This window comes from Cloeon dipterum, chromosome 4 (genome assembly GCF_949628265.1).
Source record: "Cloeon dipterum chromosome 4, ieCloDipt1.1, whole genome shotgun sequence".
NCBI classification, from domain to species: domain Eukaryota; kingdom Metazoa; phylum Arthropoda; class Insecta; order Ephemeroptera; family Baetidae; genus Cloeon; species Cloeon dipterum.
Window position 1 is genome coordinate 26,629,319 of NC_088789.1, and position 24,136 is coordinate 26,653,454.

The window sequence follows — 24,136 nt, forward strand, 5'->3', positions numbered from 1 at the left end:
GCATGCTGGAAAACTGCGCAGGAAGTTTATTATCCTGCTTTTTAATAAGCAAATTTTTCGTTGCTTGGTATTTTTGTCCTCTAACTGTTCCTAGAAATGGAAATGAAATCTTTTTCCTTCTCGGCGTATTAGATTTTGACGAGAATTAAGACGCAATATATGCATCCACGGGAGGATTTACACGGTTGACCTAGTTTATGGATGGTGTTTAAATTGACACAAAATACCACGAGGTTGTTGCGTCCTTATTCTTGTCACAACTCAGTACGAAGATTCACTTTCCCGCTGACAATGAGCAGCGGCAAGAAAGAAGAAACGCTTCTTTTTCCGCAAGGGAAAGTTTGAGCTGCACGGCGGCAGCAGAAGAATATAAACCAGCAGCGGCAGCCAAGTAAGTTGAATGTGACTGTGTAGTGTGGTGCACAAGTGGAGTGGGCGTATTTTTCTGTAATGCGGCCAGTTTACGGTCTGATCGTCGCACTCCTCTGCGAAGGCTAGCTTCACTCTCAAGTCGCGCGCGCGGCCGATCTCCATCATAACACGCTCAAGTGAATGTGAAATATAATAAACGATAAAAAGCAAGTCGCGTGTTTATTATTCGCGTCGTACGTTGCTCCTCTCTGCTACTGGCAGCACTCAAGTTTATTGATAAAAATATTAAATATTCAAGGTTGTGCGCAAGAGTGGCTCCTCTAGGGAGTGCAATTACCGAGAAACTTTAATAATCCTCTTCGTGTAGTTTCGCACGTAACGCGAGCGAGTAAAGCGCCGAGAGAAATTGAATAATGAAAAACTCCAGTGACCCACTTCAAAGTTTAATCAATCGAAAACAATTACATCCCTTTCTTAAGTGTATCTACACTGTTGCGATATATGAAATTAGGGTTTGCAGTTTGGTTCGTCAGGTTTTTTTCCAGATATTGGGAATTTTTCAGTAATTTAGTCTTAAAATTTGCAAGTTCAGAAGTTTAGGGATGGATTTTTTCTTAAATATCTGGCAGTGAAGTAATTTTCACATTTTTTTTTCGATTGTGAACATGGCAGACGATCATGAAACCCTTGAAATATTCAAAAACATTTGTGAACTAAAAATTAATAGTGGAAAATAAAGTTTTGTACTAGGCGGTGAACTAAAAAAATAGTTAAAACATTTTTTTTTAATTTTTACTTAAAAATAGTCATTTTGGGCGTCTCATATATGCAAGCCAAAAGACGCTAAATTTTAAGCAAAATATTTGAATACTCTTGGACACATTTAGGCTGTTTTCTTTTTATTTTCAATTGCAGAGTGGTGGCAGTATCTCAATTTTTATTCGTCTTAAATTATATGGATGAAGAGGTCGGTTATTTCCAATTGTCCATAGCGCGCCCTTTTGCCTTTTGCCAAACCCTGTCAATGAAAATGTTTTAGATGCACCGTTTAGATATTTTTTCATACCATCAAAGATTGGCTGTTCGCCAGATGGACCTAGCTACTTAGCTTGACCACGAGGAAGAGGCTCAAAACAGATATTTTCCGTCTCGGCATAAAAAAGAAAACACAATAGAGAAGAAAAATAGTACAAATGGATAGCATATATAAATAATTAAGAAGATGAATGACAATTTATAATTTAATTCAAGAGAATTAACACAGCGTTTTTTGTTGCAGAGGAGAATTCTCTCTACAGGTTGTTCCTAAACTTCCTTCCAAATGTTGTTCCTACATAACTGTATCATTACTTTATGGATGTGTGCTGATTTGGGGCAGAGTTGCCCTGTCAGCCCATAATAAACTTAAATTTTGAAATTTTGAAACTAAACTTGTGACAAACTCTGTTAACTAATTTTCTAGCAGAGTTTTCTCTTTTTGGAATAAGGTTTACAGGCATGAATGTCACTGTTATATAGTTCCTAATGAATCTGTCACAGGACTTCAAAGGAATATTTTTCACTTTATTCCAATTTGCCAAGTTCAAGAGGCGTAATGCGGAAAGATTGCACGCAAATGTGATATGTCTATATATATACCATGCGCGAAGAGGCGGAGATAATATTTTCTCTGTGAGTGAAATTGCGCAAATCCAACAAAAGCACGTCAACTGCCATTGCACCCCCGCGGCTCGAAAAGACCCAATCAAACCAATTTCCGAGGAAAAAGAGCGCGCTCAGCTAGCACTTTCTCAAATGTATATTGACGGGATTTCAGTGCAGCAGAAGCGAGAGAGAGAGAGAGAGAGAGAGAGAGAGAGAGAGAGAGAGAGAGAGAGAGAGAGAGAGAGAGAGAGAGAGAGAGAGAGAGAGAGAGAGAGAGAGAGAGAGAGACGAGAGAGAGAGAGAGAGAGAGAGAGAGAGAGAGAGAGAGAGAGAGAGAGATGAAATAATAAACGCGCGCGGCGCTTTTGCCTTTCTGTGTGCGATACGGACGAAAATCAATACACGTGGCGAACGGGCATATGACGGCCAAGTGTGGATGGACTTCCATTCATCACTCGTTTGGCAGCACAATTGTGGCCTGAATTGCAATTTGCGTGCGGCGACAGCGAGGAAGATGATAAATTAATAAAACACGCAACCGAGTAATGGCGTTTGTCACTTTTGTCCTGGATGGCGGTCACGTTGACACCCTGCTGTACAAAACAGAAGCAGACACTCATACCCGTGCACTAGGAACAATTAAAACGCTGTCCGCGAATTACATATTGAATATTCTCACTTGCATGCATGACAATAGCAATGGGAAAGCGAAAAGTGTATTTCTGGATCGTTTTCTAGGTCATCAAAGCCATCCAAACGTGATCATTTTAAAGAAAAGCATTTGAAAAACTCTTTTTTGAGTTCACTTCACTATATTATTATTTTCTAGGGCATAGCTTTTTTACAACATTCAAGAACATTTTGCATAGTTTGCTCCAAGTGGTTCATTGAGTCTATTATGTTTGTGAAATTTAGCAACAATTTATCACAACAATTTGTATATATATTAAATCAGGACCGAGAAAAATTTTGCTAAATTTCCCGTATTTTTTTTTCATTTTTTCGTTTCATTTCGATCCCCCTCATTGCGATCTAACCAACGGTGTGCGATTTTAAGGAAAAATTCCCTAAATTGTAAAATAAATCGTGATTTTACTAGGGAGACAGTGCTTGATTAGCACGCAAACTTTAAAGAAATTTAAACGGTAACCTGGGAAAATTTTAGCTTAACCAATTTTCAGGTAAAGGTAAAAAGGATTTCATACATTTTTAGTGACGCTTTAATTTAAATAAAAGGGCATAGACATCAAAAAGGGAAAAATTTGAGGTTCCTCAAAGAGGATTAATACTTCAAAACTCCGAAAATACCTTTTTCCAATGTGATTACTAACTCTTGATGATTAAAATAAAGCTGAAATTGATCTTCACCATTTTTCTAGGACGCTGAATATTTTTAGCTTGCTCGATTTTTAAATTAAACGGTCTCATTTTTTTCATAGCAACGAGCTTCCCTGAAAAATAGTATGCACCGATGAGAAAAATCAAAATTATAGCCATGAAAAATGTGATCAAAATCATGGAGCCAGATTTTGAAATTTTTCTTTGGACGGATTTTAGAGAAGCAATGAACTCGACTGCTTCATGTCATTTTCAATTATTGCAGCGAAACATTGAATAATTTTTGACGTGGGTGTCCTTGAAATCAAAATTGTGATACTTCAATTTTATAAATCAAAATATCTTTTACCAAAAAAACATACAGATATACCTCAACAAAAACATTTTTGTGATATGAAAAATTCTTCAGCCGCCCATTCATTCTGATAGTTTTAAAAATATGTTTATCTATGTATGCAGCCATTCGTGATTTACATATTTACGAAACATTCCATGCATATTATTTTCCCACTTAGACACAAAACACTATCCCTTATCAGTTGTGCATGAGAAACACACACACACAAAATATGGAAAGCTTGGACTGGTCGATTTCCAAAAATAGAGAAAAAGTAGAATAAAATAAGCGGTCTAAATTGTACGTAATTTAATTCATGTGGATGAAAAGTAAAAATAAATAAATTCTCCTTCAGCCTAACTTACGGCTGCGCTTATCAAAGTTAAGTTGGGGGCAAATAAAACTGTTGGGCGGCCTCGCTTTTCACCCGTGCTGATATTTATGGCCAACCACGCGTATCGATTTTGGCTCCAGCCTGTTACTCGGCAACCCTCTCTCAGCGCTCAAGCCTAATGCTCGTACACACAATTATGTTTGCACCCTCTAGAAATTAACACGCGCGAAATTGAGCCCTCGCAGCAGAGCAGCATTAATTAAATATGAGACGCGCGGAAGGCGCGAACGGTGTGTGTCACTCGCGTGCGTGTTCCGATGCATATATATTTAGGTGAGAGGTCGTCGACCGCCGGTGCAACCTGCCTGGGCTTCGACGCCGCAGCATCAACAGGCAAACAAACAAATGGGCTCTCGCTTAACAGCGGGTGACCTTGCTTGCCGGCCGGCCGGCCGGCCGCATGCCAAATGAGCATTCCCCCGGGAAAGCAAAGAGGTGCGGAGGCCGGAAAATGCGTTTAGCGGCTCCGGAGTAGGCATATAGACGAGAGAGAAAAAAAGTGACGCCGCGCAAACAGGCGCTATAATATGTGAGCAGCGCTCAAGGCCCTCCCGCGGGGACGCACGGGGACTTCCGGACCGTCGCTTTAGCTGCTTATCAACAAGGAGACCGCATTAGTCGCCCGCCTGAATATTTACACAGCCGGCTAGTCGGCGAAATTAGCGAAGCGTCGCTGCCTGCCTGCCTCCAAGACCACTCGTTGTTTAATTGCATTTTCCATGAGAAATGGACCCAGCCTCCGCTGCGTCGCTGCGTCTGGCTACGCTCGCCGTACGTGACGAGAATTTTAAATTCCGCTTTTGTTTGAGGTCTGTTCATCTCTTGAGATTATTCCATTGTGCTGCTGGTTAATCGACCGGGCACGCCAGACTCCCCATGGATGTGACGCTTCAATATTTGCAAGTAGAATTATTTATTTAAATGCGATGTTAATTAAAGTGGAATGATATACAGGGCAATAATTGAGAATTATTTGAATTGTTGGATGCCATAAACAATTAGTTCAACAATTTGCAATAGTAAAAAAGGAATTTCCTACAGTAAAAATTCAAATTTGGCCAATTTTCTCCAAAATTTACAGTGCTTGAACATATTTTCTTGGCATATTCCGATTCCTCTTGTCGAGATCTGTCCAACGGTGTATGCCACTTATTGGGGAAACTCTTGGTTTTGAAATTAAATCGGATTTCAAGTAAGGAGACAGCCATTACCATTTGAAAAGCACGGTAACTTTCCAGCCAATTTTCTCAAAAAATTGCAGTGCTTCTTAGGTCAATTTTGGCTTTAATTGAATCCTAAGGGATGATTTTATGCATTGGAAACACGCATTTTCCAGGTTTTTCCAGTATCATTCCTCTTTTTAAACCACACAAATACTTACTTTTGCTGTTTTGTAGCTCTATTTATGCGAGAAATGTGGTTTCGCTACAGTTTTATAAATATGACAATTTTCCAAAGGTTATTTTATGGCTCGCTAAATCCAAGCCTATTATTATCAAAGTCCTGATTGAATTTCCTCTAATGAATTTTATTTTAGTACACATTAATTGAAAGCCTACTCAATTCAGCTGGTAAACAATTCGCTCACAATGACACGAGACTTGAATATGATGGCACTTTGATTCATTAACTATCTAACTAAAGCGTACAGGGCTGCAGGCTGCCTATCTTCAATTATTGGAATTGCTTCCCGAGCAAACGAGTCAACACGCTGCATTGTACTCGAGAGCCGACAAGCCGCATGCACGGGGTGCTCGCAATTTCCAGTGCTGGCCGGCAGTTAATTAGGCCTGGCAATTATCGAGACGCAATCACTCACGCCTTTGTGCGTCGCCGGCTTTATTAAGGCGAGGCGGCGTGTCAGCAAAAACCGCACCCATCATACATCACACCCCCGCCCCCTCGCGCCGATCAAATTGACTTACACGCCCGCGTTGTGCCGCCTGGGGAGGCGGGGGCGGCCAGATTAAGGCAAATTGTCGAGCAGCCGCTCCCGAGCATAATGTTAATCAACCTGAAACGCGATATGGCTGGCTATATCACTTTGCAGCGCAGCAGCAGTCTTTGTTTGGGCTCACTGATAATATGGCGAGTATTTCCAGAGTGCGCGCTGACGCTTCGCCGGATCTCCGAGATTTATCTAGAGAGAGAATGTGTAAACAAAGTTTTAATGATGGTGATAATTAACGTTGATTGAAAATTGCAAAGCTGCTGCCGTGTACATTATCACTCTTGTAAGATTTTCTCGATTGATTTTCTGCTGTCAATTGTGCGTTTAAATATTTGCTTTTGAAGTAGGGGAAGCTTGATGGAACTTCTGAACAGTTATTTGCAGTTAAATATAGAAATGGAAGCAGTAAACCATTAGACAAATAAAATATTTTGGAAAATTTAACCAAAAACCTGACTGTGTCGCAATTCTTCTCCTTTTTTAAATTTCCGTCACATTTTTTTTAAATTAAACACGCAATAATTTAGTTTGAAATATGTTTAGGTACTCCTTTATGAAAACCAAGGTAAATTTATGTTTTTATTTTCAATGTGCACAAATATTTTAATCAGCGGGGACCAGATTCATGCGACGCGCAGATATGGCGTTCGGTGGAGTATAGCGCGAAAAAACGGTCACGTGAAAATGCGCGAAAAGAACCAAGTTTTCGTCAACATTGTGACATAATTTGCATTACTTGTATTAATTGTGTCTTTTAGATCTTAAAAACAAACTCTTTGACACTCGTACGGGAATCCAAAGAGAGCTTTTTGCTTCCAACATTCAGACGCCATCTTGGATCTGCGCAGTGGAAACCAATTTTATCGCACATCTGGACCCCGCTGATTTTAATGAAGTATTGTGTCAAGTAATCAGCAGATGGCTGATATTTTCTAGCTATGAGTTTCAGTAGATTTATGTAAGAGGAGACTTACCAAAGCCATTTACAGCCTGTTAGATTTTTTAGTTGTTTTTTACCTCAAGTAATTGGGCTCAATTTCCTCAAAGTTCCGAATATGGTATCGGTTTTCTAAGGAGGCATAACTAACGTCACAAAAACCACATCAAGGCTTCAATCATTTCCTGTCTTTTTTGTTTAAAGCAGCCAACATTATTTTTTATCAGTCGTTAAAATACATATCACGATCTGAAAAAATGTTCGCCTTTGAGCTCTCAATGAAAATAAAATTTGCAAACTTACTACTTGCTTCCCTGCTATTCTCATCGCAATATTCTTATCTGCAAGTTTCTCTCTCTGCTCCGCTTAAATAGAACTCGCTGCTTTCTCATGTGGCGGCAGCGAGGGCAACCTCGAAGCAAGATGTTCCCTCGGCAGCACTTTTTGCATGGAAAGTGCACTGGAACAGCATATTTGAAAATACTTCTCGCGATCTGTTATCTTTTACGAGCTCTCCGTGTTTCCATGCAACATCTGTGTCTCACTTGATTCTCTGATCGCCACGCTTGCTTACGTTGCCTGCAGAATTGTTTTTACAGTTCCAACTCTTGATACTGCAATATGAACGCGAGTGATGCTAACATATGTTCTCCAGGCAATTTTCTTCCATGCGGAACTCGACTATCTGTGCAGCATTTGTTCAAGTAGAAGAGCCAAACAGAACACTTGTGTCTTCAAAGGCGAACTCTGACCTTTCTCTCTCAATTCCCTAGTTGTTGTTTATGTTACATGCAGAGACAGGCCTGCTGTTTAAACACAATTTGTTTCGTTGTATCAATGGCACTCGATTGTAACCACACGTTTTCTTTTATTAAAATACGCAGCACTTGCCTGCTTGATGTTCGATTCGAGAGCTGTGTGTGTTGAACAAAAGAATGCCGCTGGTTTTGAAGTAAAAAACTGCCCACCTTCCCATTCAATCAGCAGAACGAATTCGTTTCACTCATCAAAAGCTCTATCGAGGCCGGGGAGTACTAATTAAAAAGGGATCTGACGAGCCGGCTCTGATTTGCAGTCTGACTACATTATTCCAGACGCTTTTCGGCGCCCTGAGGATGCTCTCGATAGTAAGTGAGGGGAAACGCGTGAGTGTCCCATCCGCTTTAAGTGCGCGTCGCGGGTCGTCAACAGCGCGGCGACAAACGGCGCTGCGTCATTGAAAGGCAGCGCGCGGGGCCCGACAAAATATAATGGTAAACAATAATTCGCACTCGGTGTGGTGGTGGTGGTGCCCGTGTCGGACTGGTGCGGCAATAAAATCGGGACGAGTATAATTGGTATGCAAATCGGCCCGCGTCTGGTGTTATTGAGTGCTGGCCAGAACAGCTGTCGGCTGCGATAAAGTCTTGATTTGTGCTGCTTTTATTGAAAGATATTCTTATGGCAGGCGCGACAGGGCGAGAATAATTCTGGAATAACAATGATAATGACGTCTCGTTTGAGCGGAATGTGAGATGGTTCGATTTTTCACTTGCGTTCGACAGTCTGTTGTTTGGAGGGAAGTGCGAGAAAACGATTTGAAATTGTAAGGTGTCATGAAAGTTTTGAAGCACGCCAGAGGCAACGCAGTTTTTGTGTTTTGCATTAAAATTAAAGTTTTTAAAAAGGCCGGAACAATAAATAAATAAATAAATACGGCGGGTTTTGTTAGATATATGAGTATTTTTAAAGAATGTAAAATATTAAATATAGGACTGTGCAACAATCCAATCAAAGTTTGGTCTTATTGAAAGTTCGATAAAGACCGATGCTGACTGAAGACTGAAATAGCTTTCATTACGCAAAGCATTCTAGATACTGTGTGCTTATTTTATTTTCTCTTTGATTTCCATTTTTTTTAATCTTGTTTAGTTGAACAAGTTTGCAATCAACAGATGAAAGAGAATAATTACTTGTGCAGAGCAATGTTGGAAAATAAATCCATTCCTTCCTTTTCATTCTATCCCATCGAATCCTATCGATCGTACAAATATTTAACACAACAAATAAATTCAAATACATAGTATTTTGTTGAATCCTAGAATATTCAAGATTGAAAATAGGACTATGCAACAATCGAATATTGGCACAGTTTAGCCTTGATTTTGTGGCTCTTATCGCTTTGTTTTCTCTTTGTGGTCTCTCAAGCAGTGCGAGGGTATTGGTGAATTAAATCTTTTTTCCATGCACGATGAATTAAAGTGGAATGATACAGGGCAACAATTGGAAATTATTTGAATTGTTGGATTCCAGAAACACAATTTATCTATAAACAATTTGTTAAACAATTTTCATTAATAAAAAAGGACCTTCCTACAATAAAAATTCAAATTTTGCCAGTTTTCTCCAAAATTTGCATTGCATGAACATATTTTCTTGGCATATTCCGTCGAGATCTGTCCAACGGTGTATTCCACTTATTGGGGAAACTCTTGGTTTTGAAATTAAATCGGATTTCAAGTAAGGAGACAGCCATTACCATTGAAGAGAACGGTAGCTTTCCAGCTAATTTTCTCAAAAAATTACAACGCTCCTTAGGTCAATTTAGGCTTTAACTGAATCCTAAGGGACGAGGTTATACATTGGCAACAAGCATTTTCCAGGCTTTTGCAGTGCCATTCCTCTTTAAAATGTTCAATAGTCCTATTGAATAGCATAGAAGCTTGCGGGCGATTTTTTCTATATGCTATTTACACCAGGGTAAATTTTTAGCTCTGTTGAAACTAAAATTTTTATTTATTAACTTCATTTTCTAAATTGCTCTGTAACAACTTTTGTTCATCTCTTATTTGAGCATGCCTTTCAATCATTCAACACTGTCCTCGGTGACAGTTCAATTTAAGAAATAATGTATTCCTCTCGACTTACAACGGAATCAATAGACTTTTGAATTGAAAAAGGACAGCAGCGCGCATCACACCATTTCCGACTCATTTGCATTTCCACGTCCACGACTCCTGATGACATTTCCAATGAAAAATGCAAGCAATCAGCACATTTCTCTTTCTTCTCGTGTCGATATTGCGCATTCTGAACACAGAGGGTATTCCCCTCCTGCTTTTTTTCCGACCGTAAAAATAATTTCCTTTTTACGACCGCGCCTCTTTACGACGGCAGGCACAAATTTCGCCGAATTCAGAGCGCGGCTCGCAGATGGGTCACCCTCAATAATGCAAAGGCCGCGCGCGCGCTGCGGAAATAAACGCTATTGCGTTTTGTGAATGCAAAGAAAAATTGGATGCGTGTGCATACATGCGCATTATGCATGTGAAGCCGAGAGAGACGGCACACTTTTAACACACATGGCGAGCACTGCCCATTTCTGTCCCACTTGGCTGCGTCAACCTTTATTTACGCGAGGATGAATCCAAAAGTGCAGATAGAAGTAAGACGCACATATGCTTCTATTTTTACTGTACACAGCAGTTTACGGGCTTTTTTTATGGAGACCGTGAGAGTCCCTCCTGCTCTCACTCTGGATGGTAAAAAGGGTTATTTGGCTTAAGGCGCGAGGCCGGCCTACGACTCCATAGGCACGGATTACTTGGACCGTTCGCATTTTCAGTCTCAACCCCGAAATGCTCATATAAGTTTAGCCTTTCCTCAAATAATAAATTTTGATGAAATTGTTTGCGTTAAAGTGGAATGATACTGGGCAACAATTGAAAATTATTTAAATTGTTGGATGCCATAAACAATTGATCGATAAACAATTTGTTCAACAATTTGCAATAATAAAAAAAGGACCTTCCTACAGTAAAAATTCTAATTTTGCCAATTTTTTCCAAAATGTACAGTGCTTGAACATATTTTCTTGGCATATTTCGATTCCTCTCGTCGAGATCTGTCCAACGGTGTATGCCACTTATTGGGGAAACTCTTGGTTTCGAAATTAAATCGGATTTCAAGTAAGGAGACAGCCATTACCATTTGAAAAGCACGCTAACTTTCCAGCCAATTTTCTAAAAAAATACAGTTCTTCTTATCTCAATTCAGGCTTTAACTGAATCCTAAGGGACGAGTTTATGCATTGGCAACAAACATTTTCCAGGCTTTTGCAGAATCATTCCTCTTAACTGTGTCCCCATTATATAGAGTCAATGTTATCATTGCCTCAACATAGCAGAAAAATCAACAAGAGCACCCACTATTGTTAAATTAATGAGCACATTGCTGTTTTTAATTTTTCATTTGTTCTAGTCACTAAACAATTCATCCAAAATTCACATTGTTAGCTTTGTTTATTATTTGGATTTCATTTGGCCTTTTTTCGCACGTGAAAATTCAAAATTTCATGCTGCAGTTTAAAAATTTTAACCAGCAGTCTCTGAAGGGCGCAGAGCTACGACAAGGTATATATCAGAGAATCACAAAATTTTATTTAAAATGTGTTAATTTCCGAAGCACTTCAAGAACTGCATTGGATGGTGAAGCTAAGAGAACTGCTAGTGCAAGTCGTCCTTTTCCCTGTCCTCCTCATCTTGGCCACCTACCTCGACTCGTTGAGCGCATGCTTTTTGTATTGCCTGGACCACACCATCTACACAGAGTGGAAATACACGAATCTGTTGCACATTTTGAAGACGGTCAACCACAGAATCGTGACCAACACCCTCTACAGCCTACTCTGGGTCGCAATATTTTTACTCCTTGGACCGATTTTTGAGCTTGCCATCCCCGGCATTACATTATTCTCAACTTTCCGTCTCTTCCAAGCCGTCCACTGCTCAATTAGCATCGACCGGATTCAGCACTGCGCTTATCTGCCCAGAACGAGAGATGCTGAGGTGTACAAAATAACCTGATGGAAAATTTTAATATATTACGATCCAACAGAACCAAATATTTTATGACCGGCTTTAAACATACCACAATTTTGGCTGAATTTCAGGTATACCGTGTTTCAAAATTGGTCATTTAACGAGCGTTTCCCCAACTTTATCCAAATCGCTTCAGGCACCGTGTGTGTTGACAGCGGAAATTATTGCTGTTGCATTTTCGGAAAATTCACTCCAACATTTATCGAGCCACAAAATTGGTAGCGACCGAGCGAGCCATAATTTATTGTGCGTGCGGTTCCTGGTGTTGATGTACGGTGACCCTGGAGCAACTTTTTCGTCCGACGAGTAACAACAACTATTCTTCCTCTGTTGTCGCAGCAGCCAGAAAGATAGGCTTTGTTGCTCCAAAAAAGCTGACTTGCCGGCCAATCTCAGAGCGTGATTTTGCACTTTTTGACTGATATATCAGCCACGGCCACGTTGACACAAAGAATATGATGGCTACAACATGGCATAAGGGGTTTCGCCGCAGAAAGTGATATATTGGTTTCGAACGCAGCAATATATTGGCTTTCGATAAATTGCGGAATTGAAATATTTCGGGCAAGCAGTGGAAAAATGCCATTGGGGAAGGAAGCAGCCCATATTGATTCTGAGAAAATTATTGTTTCGCCTCTGATTTTATTGTTTTTGTTTTTTCCTCTCTTCCGAATTGCATTCCAGGATTGTGTGGCTTTCCAAGAACAGAAATAATGTTTGCTTGATTTGAGAAATGTATTGTTTTCAGGTATTGAGTTAAATTGAGTGGAGGAATGTGTGATTGGTTTATTGAAGGCCAAATAATTAAATATTCTCTTTCATCAATTTAATTGCTCCAGCAGAGTATAGTCTGGTGTAGATTGGCTTCCCTGATATTGTCCTTTACAAATTTGTTTGTCTGATCGTGAGTAATTTGCCTCTTGCTGGAATTGTGCCAGCGTGTACATTGGGCCTGGGAGGAGGCATTTCCTTATCTTGACTTCTTGTTCTCCGTCGTGTCTTTGCCGGCGAACACAAAAGCAAAAGGTTCCCTTGCTCAGCGCGCTGAAAGTTGCAAAGTGTGGAGGTGGGAATTAGGCGCGCGGGCGCGCATTTTGCTCGGTTGCCCCACCGGTATTATGCTTCACACTGGGTAGTAGGTTGGCACTTCTCGCCGAATTTCGCAGAGATAAAGGAAATTGCCCGATCCCTTGCTGCCGCACGACAATTCTCACGCCAACTCGCGAGACGCACCTTGGAGGCGTGAACCACATCTATTTTCGCCGAAAACTCGACTCAGTTAAATCTCTGGTGCCACATCGCATGACTCATCGTTCCAGCACTCCCAGAAAACGAGATTTCTAAGTTAGTTAGACTCAACGTATCAAGCTCTAAATTTGTTTTTTTCCTTCACTCCCTTAATGGTTTTGATAACTGCTGTTGGCAACCCCATCTAAACAGCCCCATTCATCAAACTGCAAGCCCAAGACATTGCCGCGTCCTTACTGGTCCCTTGACGCAAACAAAATCAGCATACAAACTTGATGTGTTTTTTTTTATATCCAAGATACCCGAGGAGCTTTAGTAGAGGCGCAACAATTTTAAATTTAAAATATATGGTCGTTTCACTTGATTTTTATGAACAATTCTATCCTAAAAAATAGCCAAATTTTGTTAAGCTGTAAAACTGTGAAGAAAATTCAGATTTTTCCAATTTTCTAGGATATTTTTTTGCCAATTCATCGCTGATTTTAATCCCTTTCAAAATCTAACGGTATATGCGTCATTTGGCTGAACAAAAAATTGTAAATGAAACAGAATTTGCAAATTTAAAAGCCCAAATTTATTGTTAGCCTTTTTCTCCTTGTAAATAAGAAATTAGCAGCAAGGATATTGCAGTTATATGGTTTCTAAAAACGTGGCATGTTTATTAGATTACATGAAGGGTTTAAAGCAATAAAAACTTTCTCACAAACAATTCCATCGAAATAGATGTCCGCCACCGCTACAAATTACTCGCCAACTGGCAGCCTCGCCGAGAGAAAAAAGTATCAACGAGCCACTTTGCAGAATTAATTTAGAAATTGCATTTCCCAGAGAAACTTTTCCTGTTGCGAAACTTTCCCTCTCTCCAGCCCTGTTGACGAGAAAGGGCCTAAATTAGCGACTCATTGCATTCTTTGAAGCAAACAGAGCCGCAGCCCAATTTTGTGATTGCGATCTCTCGCGCGTCTCTAATTTTTGCTAAGTGCCGTCACTTTTGTCAGCTTTGGCGCGAAAATTCCGACGCGTGTACACGGACGACCGAGCAATGTCGCTAATTTTGGGAGGCGTAATTCGGTCAAAGAAATTCGTCGGCTCGCATCACTGAACTTTTGCGGCGATGTGGTGGGCGTTTCGGCGTCACATTTGTTCGCGGAAGACGAGCACACAGGGGCTGATGCTGGCAGACAAATATTGTGCCTGCGAATTAGTGCCGGGCGTGCTGAGCGAGCGCGTGTGTGCGACGCCAATTAGCTCGAGCTGGAAATAACAAGATACAAGATGTTTATTCGCGTTCAAACGTTTGTGTGTGAGTGCACACGGCACGCTGGAAATAAGTATATTTTGTCCTTTTCCAGAAGGCGCACACTACACGTGAGATTAGTGCATTTTCCTCCTTGTTTGGTCTCTTTTGTTTCCTTCACGCTATTTTAACCTGCAAACCTCTTGACTAGCAAGAACCCTAGAGTTGAACAAAGGGAGGAATTCAAGCAAGAAACGCGATTCTTGATAAGCCTTGTGGCATAGAAAAACTTCAGGGAAATGGCTTAAGAAATATTGGTCACATAAACCCTTAGTTTTCGAAGCCGCCTACAGATGGCGCCATCGTATGCTTTAGTAATGAATTTAATTTTAAGGTACTTCCGCTGCGATTTCAGACTCAATGCTGCTGCTGTGCATTCTGCTTCTAGAATGATTTCTTTAGACGTGCTGAAAACGAAAATCAGTCCATTCATTCGCCGTGGAAACGTTGGAAAAGATTTTATATTTCTCAAAATAGTTTTTTACGATTCTACGGCGATTGGCTGAACCGATTTTGGTTTTCAGAACGTCAAAAGAAATCATTTTAAGTGAAGAGAACCCACAGTGGCTGGATTGAATCTGAAATCGCAGTGGAAGTGCCTTAAAAATAATTTTTTTAAGAAATTATACGGTGGCGCCATCTGTTGGCGGCTTGGTATACTGAGGTTTTATGCAACTAGTCAATTCTTCCAGAAATTTTAAATTGGTGGAAATATTGGTAGACCCAAAGTGACTATAAAACAACATCGCTGAGTTTGTTACTTGAATGTGATGAGTTTATTTTACGTATGCAGATTGCATGCATGATTTAAACTATAGAATATATTTTAGAAATGAATCAAGTCAAAATAGGATGCATAAACAATTGATATTTAATCAAGAATGATTCTGATTGAAAGTTGAAAATGCTTTCATTATGCAAAGCAATGGAGATATTGCGTCTCTTTGAATCTTGTTAGTAAGTTCACAATCAACAGACGAAAGAGAATAATTACTTGGGCGCAGAGCAATATTGGAAAATATGCAGTTTCAATAACTTCCATCCAATCTGTTAGTATGCAAATTTAGCACAAATATTTAATGTAACCGGCAGAACCAAGTATAACGTTTACCTGATCGGAATCGCAAATCATTAAAAATCACAAACATACATTCACGCTTTCAGTGATTGTGATTGATTTCAGCGGAAATGGTTTTCGTGAAAATCGAACCAATGCAATATGAAAGCAGTATGCTCCCCTAAAACATGATGTTGCGTTCTCTCATATCGCCCCCGTGCAAAATTCTCGATCAAAAAAGTCCTGACACTTCTATATCCGCCTTTAAATCAGCGTCAAGGAAGCAAAAGGGGTGCACTCTTTCTCAGTTTCCTTTCAGCAAGGCGTGGGCGTTGAAAATACGGATATGGGCGAGTCAGTTAAAGGATGAAGAATTCTCCGACGCATTTTTTGCCAGTTGTGCAGCGTCCCACACGTGCAGCATGCCTTAAAAACTTCGACGGAGTTTCTCCTCATTAATATTAAAATCAATTATTTTCTCACCCCGAGAAACTTCTCGGGTTTTAATAAACAAAATTTTCCATCTTGAGCTTCATAAGAATTGCAAATTTCAAGATAGCTTGGAGCCAACATACTGGTGAATTGCGTCATTCATCCATCTAAGCCACGACGTGGGACGATACGCACCTGCTTTTTGTCAGCGCAGCCAATTATTTGTCCGAGCGTCGGCAAATAACACGATGGCGTGGCAATAATTTTGATTTATTCTCGCTTTTGGCACGCGTTTACGACCGCCGCCGTCTGAATGAATTTTAATTAAAAAGGCTTTGAATTTAGCCACCATTCGTTTCCGACCTCGGAAACGGCTGTCGGCGATGTTTTTGTCGGAGTCTTTCTCCCCGTATTCCCAGGCATTTTTAGTCCTCCATCCATTATTCAATGCATTATTTCATCCCTCCCTTTCTAACTGCTGAGCAGCTTTTTTCTATGTATGCGTATCAATTCAGAAAAACTTTCCTGTCTGGATTGCGCGCATGCAATCATTCTGGAAGATCGATCACTGGTCATACAATGTAACAAGCAAATTGTCGTGTAGAAATTTACGACTGCGTTGATTTAAAGGAAACTATTTGAAATTTACGAGATAAATCTCTCTGACTATGAAGCTTTGAATTTGCTAAAATCTTTAAAAACAATTAATTAGTACATATTTATTTTTGAGTCTCACATTTGGCTACCTATCGTTCCAGATTTTAAATTACTAGGCGCTTTATAAGAGCAAAAATGGTTCAGTTCAATAATGAAACTTTGCACGTCCATCGTTAAAACGTTATAAAAAAAATTGTGTGCGGTTATTGTTATTGCTCTGGCTGATGTTTGCAAATGTGGTAAACATCTTAAAATAGATAACTGGAAAACATTTAATTTTTTCCTTTTAATTTGAAGACGATGAGAGGGAGTATTTTTTGAGAGATGATTTTTTTTAACATTAATTTCTTACAATCTTTTCTAGACACCCTAGTAATTCTATCAAAAAGCAGACCGATAGAATCGAGCAGATACTCGTTTGCGTTTGGGTGGAAGAATAATTTAAGACACCGTAACCAATTTGAAATGCATACTTTTCAAACAATTTTCCAGACTACACATTCAATTTGGTCCTAGCTCCGATTGAAATGGTTCAATTCGTATATATATGAACCGAAATTTACGGGGCCATTTTCACTTGTCTGCCAGAGCCAGTGAAAAAACAAACAAAACGATTGCGGAACATGCAGATCGATTCATACAAATGTAGGATTCAGCTTAGCGAGTTAGATATTGCAGCGCGGGTGCGTGTAGCAGGGAGAGGAACGACGTTGCTCCGTGCATTATGTCTCGGGCCCATAAAGAAGAAACTCGGGTAGAACGAGAAAAAACTTTCACCCTAAATCACCGCCGAGCCGCTTCTCCTTTCCGTGGCGACCCGCTTCCATTTACTCAAGCGGCAGCAGGATGACTTGACTGTTGTTGTATGGCTTTGGCAAACTCATCTGCCATTTTTCCATTCCACTGTTTGCTCTGATAACTTTCACGTTTTCGGACGCGTGTCTCGCCGGCAGCATAAATCCAGCGCTGCTCGTCTGTTCTGCCATTTGTTGCGTGTGCGCGAGATGGAAAATAATTACGTTGTGCACTTGAAGGGTGTTCTCTTACTCGGGAAATTGCTTTCGTTTCTGTGAAAGAAGTATAAATAATGCAATAAAAGCTCCATCTACAAGATTCCAATAACTTGTTTTGCGAACAGCTGGTAAATTATTTTTCTTTTTTCATAAAGTCGCTTGAGAAAAGTAGAATTACATGAATATACATTACAAGTAGGGCTGTGAATTTTAGACGGTTGACTTTTCTATTTTCTAAGCTTCAGATCATAGTGGTACTATCAAATGAGCAAGAAACATGCAATTTTAAGCTTTTTAAACCACACTTAAAATCGTCTAAAACCGTCTAAAGTTGCCAAAACCGTCTAAAACCGACTAAAACCAGTATAAATTCGTCTAACACCATCTAAATAGTCAAGTTTGGCATGCAAAATTTCCAAAAATTTATTTTTCTTATGCTGTGAAAAATATTTATTACAAAATTTGAACTCTGATGGGTAAAAACCCAGTGAATCGACACCAAACTTGACAATTTTGGGCATTTTTTTCGCTATCTGACCCTCAGGGTCAAGTCAGGGTACGAACAAGAGCGTCGGAATCAACCTTTGGTGGTTAAATTTCGATCCCCACAGTGCGTTGTAGTAAACAGGCCACGGAAAAATCGATTTTTTTTTAAAATGAAGGACAAATTTTCTAATTAAAGGTCATAAATTGGTAGAACTGATTCGATCCGGTTTCAAAACTTTCAACTTTGATTGCCACGAAACTGCCATTCTGAAAATTTATTTACTTGCACAGAATTTCACGGCTAAAATTCGACTGTCCCAAAAAAAATTAAATTAAAAATCGATTTCTTGGAAAAATGTTATCTTGAATTTTGACCTACAACCTATTTAGGGTAAAGAAAGTTGTTCAGGGCGATAGACTAGGTTGGGTAGTGACATTTTCAGGATGATATCTCATCGCAATCAAAAGTTGCAGTCCGACTTTGATTATAATTTTTTTATCCCTGTTGGAGGACCGGGGAGGGCGCGCACTGCACTAGCACGAATGCTGAAACCCGGGTCCCAATAACACCGCGAATGGATAACATTTTTGATTAAAAAAAAAAAATAAAACAAATCAAGAGCCGACTTTTCAGAAGGCTCATATTGGTCCGATTTCGATTCATGCAATACAAGATTATCCTGACAGTTTTCCTAGTGTGATTCAATTATGACTGCCTGAAATAAAATTTACGCTTCGCCGTGTGCCATGCATCAGTTGGAACACCATGCGTGCGTAGTTGCGTACACTGCAATTCGCCACACCGCTAATTCGATCCCCATTCCACGCACTTTTGACATCCACAGCGCGCAATCTAATTGTGCCTGCAGAGGCGCTCGCTCGCTCGCGAGTGCCACGTCGCACCATTTTATGGCTTGTTTTCAATTTGCCAGCAGAATTACTTAATTACCACGTCGGTTGGCACGAGCCGGGGGAGCGTACAAGAAGAAATTTACTGGCGCGTGCGGCGCAGCACCAGGTATATAGCAATGCCGATTAAGCGCGTGTGCCAACTCGCGAGGGAGACAGACGATGTGGAAGAGACACATCCGGCGTGGCGAATAAATTCTCAGCGTTATTGTGTGAAATCGGATTCACACCTGGCAACGGCGAGAGAGCGAGGCGCGGGAAAAACAGGTCATGCAATCGATCCATTCGGCGTGGCATTCAATCTAAATCCGCAGCTTCTTTGCCTGCCCACGAATGCAAAAGTGCGGACGGATGCAGATCAATCTGCGCTGCTCACCGAGCAGAAAATGAATCCCTTCGCGTGATTTCACAGCACGTTGCATCTCGGTTCGCTGTGCATGTGAGCGTATGCAACCGACGCAGCAGAGGAGCCGGGCGGCGTTGCATCTTAAACACCGCCAGGGGCATTGTGGCATCGGAAATTGATGAGAAAACAATTTCTGCGGCGTTCTTCCAGGAAAAGCCATTTCTCCAACGACACTAATCTTCACTTAAAAGCAGAGCATCAGAGGCACCAAGTTAAGAAGGAAAAGCGTCCGTCGTAAGGTACATGTAGCATTCGGACGTCGGATTTCGGATTTCATCTAGGCCGCGCGCCAGCAGGGCAGAGAGCATCGGAACTCGACGTGTACTCCCTGCGGGGGCAGTGACGCGAAATCCCGATGCCGGTTTCCCCTCGCAGTCCCCAGGGCACGCCGTAATTACAGGAGGACACACACGTGAACGCTCGCGGCCGCCCTCTGGCCATAAATCGCAAGACCAGGCCCCTCGCAGGTGCTCGTTTCGGCCACTTTGGGCTGGTGAGGCCGAAAACGAGCGAAAACGGCTCTCTGCTGCTGCGAGAATTAATTAATTGTCGCCGAGAAGTCGAGAGAGAGCAGAGCTCGTGTTTATTGCCCTGCACGCTAATTTGCACACACACTTTTCGTCACGTCTCGCACATCTGCAAAACGGAACAGGAGGCTTTTTACGTCCTTGGCCGCACTTGTGTTGCGTAAAATTTTGGCGTACGGGCATACTTCTAATTTTATGTCCCGTATGAAAGGTTGTCTGGAAATGAGTGGCCGCTCTATGAAGATGGAAGGCAGCGCTGCAGGCGCCGTTTCGTACTTTCATTCTGCGTTGCAAACTTGAATTTTCAACACACTATCAGCCTAGGGTGCTTAAGCTGCGTATTCTCACAGGAGCCGAAATTGCGTCCCTAAGCAAAAACTTGTTTGCCAACCGTGCCGTGTGCGTCATTCTTAGGTGATTTATGCTACCTTTCTTGGAGCTGTATATCCTTGTGAAATAAATAAAATTAATTACTTGCACGACGTCTAGAGACGGCGTGTGCAAAATAGCAGCAACTTAAACAGCTACGTATTTTTTTTCGCCATGTGGATACCTTTGAGCCAAATTCTAATTATGAAATATTTATAACTTGGTACTATAGAGCATTTAATTTTCCCAAGTATTTTAGCATCTCATTGAAACCTTCAAGCCTTCGAGCGGATTCTTGCAGGTAATGGAGCTGGCCAAACAAATTAAAAAGAACAATTTGGCTTGTGACCTCAAGTTCCCAGTTCAGTTTTAAATGCAAATTAAATCTTTTACGGTCTCCAGGAACGTAAAATGAAAACGTGCCTATCGTCGTTGAAAGCGCAAAGTCCAAAACTTGTAAAAATGTAAATGCGACTACCTGCTCTCGTTTGTGAAGCGGAGCGGAACTTTCAGGAACCACAAACTCACCTGAAACAAAGAACGCACTCAATTAATATAACCGAGTTTGCATAGAAAATGAGAAATCTAGCTGCGGCGTAGTGTGTGCGAAGAGAGCCGACTTTCAAGCTTGGCTGAGTCTCGTGTGCAACGTAATTGAGCAAAACACGAAGTCACTCGGAAACGAGCGAATTCAAACCTCAAATGGGAAAAGGGAACCGCTCTCACAAGGTACGCAATTTGTCACTGACGAGGTCGCCGCCGAGTGTGCGAAGAACAAAGCAGAGAGAATTCGGTTGAGCGACTCTTGCCTTACGAAAGCCGCCTCGTCGCTATGGCAAGTTCGTCGCCAGTCAATAGTCAATAATTTGCACTTAATTTCACGCTGCTTCAAAGCTGCTTTCAATGAATCACGAGCACTTTTAATTGAGACTGACTTCTATTCACACGTGAATTAATTATTGCGCCAACGCCAACGTGACTCTTGGCCGAATGGTGAATTGGCAAGAATTTAAGCCGTGGGTGTTCGACACCACGCACGTAAGCACAAGAGCTATTCGAGCAATCAGCTTCTGTGCGTTTCGAGTGGAGAAGAAAATAATAAACGCACCAACATATCATAGCGGGAACTGTTTATTGTTTCGGGTTTGTGTGTCTTTTCCGTTTATACATTTCAGCGTTTAATTGCGTCCACGCAGTAAAACGATATATATAGTAGCCGGCACCACCCGGTTTATGAGAGTTCCACTCTTTATTGACATTTATGATTGGGCCAGTGCTAACAGAACATAAAAGCAAAATGAAATGAAAGTGGGAAATCAATGTGCAATATCCTGATGTTCAGTTTATCTATAAAGTTTCAATTTCACCATAAATTTTTTAGTGAAAGCTCAGTTCATACATTTACACTATTTTTGCATTCATTCCCATTTTGGGGTTTATTAAAAAGATTCACTTTTTTTTGCAAAATTGTTAAAAACATAGGTACGCTGTTCGTTTGATCGAATCTAATTCAGTACTTTAATAAAGTACATATTTTGTGCGCACACTGGAAAGGAAATTCAACCCCAATTTGCTGGCCATTTACGCGAAACCAATTTCGCGGCCAAGATTTTGCGATAAATCTCCGAGACAAAATAGAGGAGAGTAAAGCGTTGACAGGAGCAAGTGGTGCTGAAGATTTTTGAAGCGGAGAAGCGTCCGTGTTTATTGGGTTCGAGCTGATTATTTTCGAGGTTGCCTGTTGCTCGCAGTCGAGAGTCTCGAAAAATCAATCAATTGGAGCGATCTCGGCGTCTGCCTCCCTAAGCTGCAATATCCGCTCGTGCCCGCCTCATGCGTGTGCGGAAAACCTCTCAAGCCAGTTCAATATTATACAAAAGTTACATATACGACGGAATCTGTGCAAAAAGCCCACGCGGCGTTCGCATCTCGAGACTCAATCTCCCAAATTTGCCTTGAACGTGAATTTCCTTGCAGTGCATTTCTCATAGTTTTTTCCGGACACATAGAGCAATCAAATATGCAGATAATATAATAATTCTCTGGATGATGAAATGACGAAGCAAAGAGCAGAGAGTCGAGTTTAGCGGAAGGCGTGGAACTTGTTTGCTCACCACTTGAAACAGAAAATATGTTGAGCGCAAAACTCAATATTGGATTTTCTCTCTGCTTTTTAATGAAAATAAAAATTCGGGATGAAATCCATCTGACGAGTAACGTAACGAAATGGGATCAAATTCAAAGTTAATCAAGAGAGGGTTGCAACAACTGATGTATATATCAATTTACATAGGAAATTCCCGTACAGTCGTGGTATTCGGAAAAGTATCATATTTGTCATATATCTGTCCAAAGCAGCCTCTAAAAGTCTAAATGATGGTTTCCCAGAGTAATTTCCTGCCTTTTTCTCTCTTCTAAGTGTTTTTTTCCAGTGGTAAGATTAAGAAGGCTCCCTTCACTAGAAGCAGGAAATAGCCGTTTGATCCTTATCAAACTGGCAGATATTCCATTCGAAAGTAGCTTTCGCGTAGAAATTACGGTTGCAAGCCACGTCTGACGTTTCCCCTCCATCCATCCAGCTCGCTCTCGTAGGCATTGCAAACATTTTGACGTGCGTCTGAAATACATGCATACGCACGTCACGCAGCTTAACGGCCCGAATCCCGTGTTACTGCACGCACAAGACAAATCCACCCCGAAATGTGTGTCGACTCAATCAGGTGTGCACACACGGAAACAGCGCCTCGCATGAATAAGATCGGATTTGATTGATTACAACCAGACTAAAAGTAAACACGTCGAGCAAAAGCGTGTTTTGTTTTGGCATTAGGTTGAGGGTGCGCAATGAGCTTCCAGCAACGTCTAACGCCCCTTTCATCAAGTAGAAACTGGCGCGATGCTGATTTTCTGCCCCAGAGACCACAGAGACTAGAGATGCTGAAAAGGGAGTCGCAGAGTAGATAAAATATTGAGGTTTAAATATGAGCCCAATAATATATTGGATGTTTGGTTGAAATACGGTATTTTTGGAGGGTAGAATATAGCTAAATTTTGCTTACGCCATATTCAAAATTATGTCAATCAGCAGCGGAGGCCAGATGTGCGATAAAATTGGTTGCCACTGCGCAGATCCAAGATGGCGTCTGAATGTGGGAAACAAAAAGCTCTCTTTGGATTCCCGTACGAGTGTCAAGAGTTTGTATTTACGATCCAAAAGACACAATTGGTGCAAGTAATGCAAATTATGTCACAATATTGACGAAAACTTGGTTCTTTTCGCGCATTTTCAAGTGACCGTTTTTTCGCGCCATACTCCACCGGTCGCCATATCTGCGCGTCGCACGAATCTGGCCCCCGCTGATGTCAATAAATCTATTTTCTTTATTTAACTGTTAATATTGATAATCCATGGAAAAAGGCCAACCTGCAAAACAAATATTGATTTCTTTGAAGACGCGAGATTCAGAAACTAAAACTATGATAGTTATAAGTATAAATGCTTTGACTGTTGTTTAGGTTTGAGTAAAAAAGAAACTAAAATTTTATCGCCCCCATAGCTATACCGTAAAATCTGAGGGAAAAAATTAAACCATGTCAATTTTTCTAAATAAAAAAACTGTTGGCGACGCAAACATGCCTTCAAGGCCAAAGGAACAGCGTGCTGCCGTTCTGCATGGCTCTTATTTTGCCATTATTTGTCGAGCGCTCATAACTGCAACGTGTTGTGGTTCGGCCTTGCTGCTTGTTTGCACCAAAGTGTATCAATCGCTAACGCAGCAAACGCGAATTCGTGCCATGAATGCTTGATGAGGGAGAAAGGGTTGGCGGTTTGTTTATTGTGTTTGTGTCTTATGTGTGCCGCTGGCTTGCGGCTGCTTGTTTCGACAGCGCTTTTACTAGGAA

General features: G+C 40.9%; 1 protein-coding gene across 2 annotated transcripts in view; it reads right to left on the reverse strand.

The window, feature by feature from the left end:
• SPR (Sex peptide receptor) overlaps positions 1-24,136 on the reverse strand; it is a 105,380-nt gene that overhangs the window by 49,860 nt on the left and 31,384 nt on the right. The window contains exon 1 of one of the 2 annotated variants that reach the window (XM_065488678.1): positions 20,712-20,730. The exons of the other annotated variant lie outside the window; for it this stretch is intronic. The gene's annotated coding sequence lies outside the window, so the exon portion shown is untranslated. Of the gene's footprint in view, positions 1-20,711; positions 20,731-24,136 lie in introns of those variants that run through there. 2 annotated transcript variants of the gene reach the window in all.